Consider the following 3,963-nt stretch of genomic DNA (forward strand, 5'->3'; position numbering starts at 1 on the left):
TAAAATAAAGATGACCCTTGAGTCTGCAGAACCCAAGGGAAGGTGATAGGTTGTTAGTGCAAAAGTAAAACCAAGGTTGGGCCTTACTGGAGGAGTTTTATTCAACGCGAACTGTCAAGGGGTTCCCATTATAACCCAACCGCGTAAGGAACGCAAAATCAAGGAACATAACACCGGTATGACAGAAAATAGGGCGGCAAGAGTGGAACAAAACACCAGGCATAAGGCCGAGCCTTCCACCCTTTACCAAGTATATAAATGCATTAATTAAATAAGAGATATTGTGATATCCCAACATATAACCATATTCCAACATGGAACAAACTCCAATCTTCACCTGCAACTAGGAATGCTATAAGAGGGGCTGAGCAAAGCGGTAACATAGCCAAACAACGGTTTGCTAGGAAAAGGTGGGCTAGAGGCTTGACATGGCAATATGGGAGCCATGACAAAGCAAGTGGTAGGTATCGCAGCATAGCAAAAAAGTGAGCAACTAGCAAGCAAAGATCGAAGTGATTTCGAGGGAATGGTCATCTTGCCTGCAAAGTTCTCCGAGTTGACGTAAGCTTGATCCTCGTAAGAGTACTCAACGGGTTCCTCGAGCACGAACTCTTCTCCCGGCTCTGCCCAAGGCAAGAACACAAACAAAGGAACCAACAATCAAACACGGTGCAATGCGCAAGCAACATGATGCAGAACATGGCATGATATGCGGGATGTGATATGCAATGCATATGCGTGCTCTGAAAGGAAAATATTGAACCAAGCCTCAACTTGGCAAACCAAGAGTGCCGCTAGAAAGATGAGTTAATTTTGGTCGAAATCGATATAAAGATCACCGGAATTGGATGCACGGTTTGCAAATGGCAAGCAAAACAAGAATGACACAATTCTGCGATTAACAGCATGATGCCATCTAGAATGCAACAAGAAACTAAGCTACTGCACTCCAACATAGCAACAAAGCACATGGTAGTGATCTACTCAAGATGCTTGACAAAATATGAACAATGAGCTAGGGCTAAATCACACAAGAGCAGGTTCAAACAAGCATGGCAAAAGAGCAAAAGATATCATCATCACAGACTTAGTGAAAATACTAACATGTCAGGATTTAACCTCGGGAAGCAATGTTTAGAGCAAGATAACAACATGCTACATGATCAGAACATAGCAACACAAGGCATGGCATGAATCTACTCAAAGCATATAACAAAAGTCCCTTACTGACCATAAGCCAAAAAGGATCAGACGATATGATGGCACCCATGTAAACATAGCAAGTTTCGTTAATAGATTCAGACTTAGCAGAAAACTGGACATGGCATAAACAGAATTATGAAGGCATGTTTGCGGGCTCGATGCACTCAACACAAGGCATTGCATGACAAGATAAGCATACTACCAGCAAGAAGACATGATCAAGAGGCTAACCATGGCAAGAAAAATCTCATAGCATGCATGGATCAACTACAACAACCTTGGCAAAATTGATTAACACGTAAACAATCTGCCAGGAACATTTTATAGCAAAAGTAGAGCAAGATTGAGTCATGCTAGGGCACTCCATAAATGCAAACAGGGACATGGATGGATAGATCACAACCATATGCCCAAATCATCCTTACTGAACATACTCAAAAGAATCATGGATCACTTGGTAGCAACATGAATACATGGCATAAAAATAACAACAGGGAAATGACCTAGTGAAATTCTAAGTCCCTGAGATCAGCAACATCACGAGAGCTACTTTGCATGCTTGTGCTAGTCACCACATTGATCACAAAATTACATGGAATACACCCCTGTAAAGATGGCATGGCATAGCACAAAACACATGTAGGGCTCAAGTTCATATGCAGCACACAATAATCATGGCAAAAATGACAAATGCTCATAATCAGATAAGAATCAGGAACTAACATTTTATAGCACTCTTGCAACAGCAATTTGGTCATCAAGATGGACTCAAACAAGCATGGTGCAATGGAACAAAATGAAGAGCACATCCAGACGAACATTTCGATATATCATATGCATGAAACAGATCTACGGATGAGGAGTTATGATGCTATGAACAGGGGCATAAAATTATCAGGATCTGGGACTTAGCAGAAATTGGACCTCGGGAAAAATGGACGGAGCGGAGCGGGACGAGGAGATCCGGGACGCGGGCGCCTGTTTGGATGGGGGTGCTGGTGGATCTCATTCATCTTCCATTGATCCGGCCGGCGAGGGTTCTGGCGAGCGGCGCGGCGGCCAGAGGCGATGACGGCGGAGGCCGGCGACGAGAAGGCGGAGGGAGGCGGCGACGAGGAGCAGGCGAGGCGGCGGAGGAGAAAGGCGCCTGGCGGCGGCCGGGGGCGAGCGGGGTGGCGCGGTGGAGGTCGCTGGCAGGCGGCGGCGCCGGCACTGGTGGCGGACGGCGGCAGGGCTGGAGCGAGAAGCCGGCGGGGAGAGTACCGGGCGGCGGCGTGGCTTCGGGCCGGGAGGGCCGGCTATGGGCTCACGGGTCCGCGCGCGGGTGGCGGCGGAGGGCGAGCGGGCCGGGGACGCATGGCGGCACGTGGTAGGCTGAGGCGGCGGGGTTGATGATGTGGCCCGATGGGGTTGGTCGGAGCGACGTGGCCGGTTGGACATGTCCGGCGGCGCGGTGGAGAAGGGCTAGGGTTTAGACTACGCGAAAAATCCGGGAGGAGCACATATTTATAGGTAGAGGGAGCTAGGAGAGTCCAAATGGAGTGCGGTTTTTGGCCATGCGATCGTGATCGAACGACCGAGAGGATGGAGGGGGTTTGGATGGGTTTTGGGCCACTATGAAGGGGTGTTGGGCTGCAACACACACGATGCCTTTACGGTTCCTCGGTTAACCGTTGGAGCATCAAACGGACTCCAAATGGCACGCAACTTAACAGGCGGTCTACCGGTGGCGAACCAAGGCCGCTTGGAAAACCTCGGTCCAATCCGAGAATGTTCAACACCCGCACATGAAAAGAGGCAAAAGGGGACGCCGGAGGACGTAGGAGTGTCAGATTGCAAAACGGACAACAGGGAAAATGCTCGAATGCATGAGATGAACACATATGCAAATGCGATGCACATGGTGACATGATATGAAATGCATGACACGCAAACAAATGACAAGGCAACAACAGCGAATAACTGGAAGACACCTGGCGCAACGGTCTCGGGGCGTTACAGCGGGGCCCACTGACAGGGGGTTAGTGGTTTGCGGCCCAGGGCCCACACGTTAGTGGCCCGGGGACAGTGGCGCGCCGGCGGTGGGGCTCCGACAACTTCCCAACGCGACGGAGGCGCTCGGTTCGGCGTTGGAAATTGCCTACGGTGGCCCATTTAGACCTGGGTTTGTACCTACGGGACGGCCTGGACAGCGCGTGTTGAACGAAACCAACGGTCGGAGTTAGCCGTAGCGATGACGGCAAGCGGCGGCCGGGATCAGGCGAGTATGGTCTGGGCGTTTTGGGGCACAAAAAAGCGAGCGAGGAACAACTTGGGTTGCTGGCGAGGTGTAGATCTCGGCGCCGGGCTCGAACACGAGTTGTGTGTGCGGTGGCCGTGGCGGCGTTGCAAGCGGCGGCGACGAGCTTCGGCAATGGCGGCAGGGCTAGCTAGAGCACACATATAATGAAGGGGAGAGGGGAAAGGTAGGGGGCTCACGACGGAGCTGTAGGGGGCGCCAGAGGGCTCGGGGGCGGTTTAATGACGACGTATGGCGGCGGCGATCCCGGGTGCCGGAAGGTTGAAGGCGTCCTCGAAGCCGACAGGGCAGGGGCTCCGAGCTTGAGGAGGTTGTCAAAATCTATGTAAGCGGGGGTGAGGGAGCTCCTGGACACGGGCAGACAGAGGGCGGCGGCCGGTGGCCACGCGCACGGCGAGGCCGTGGCGATGGCTACGCTCGGGCTGGCGCGCCGTGGTGGATCTGGGAAGGGGGGAGCGAGA

This window comes from Triticum dicoccoides, chromosome 1A (genome assembly GCF_002162155.2).
Source record: "Triticum dicoccoides isolate Atlit2015 ecotype Zavitan chromosome 1A, WEW_v2.0, whole genome shotgun sequence".
In the NCBI taxonomy this organism is placed as follows: domain Eukaryota; kingdom Viridiplantae; phylum Streptophyta; class Magnoliopsida; order Poales; family Poaceae; genus Triticum; species Triticum dicoccoides.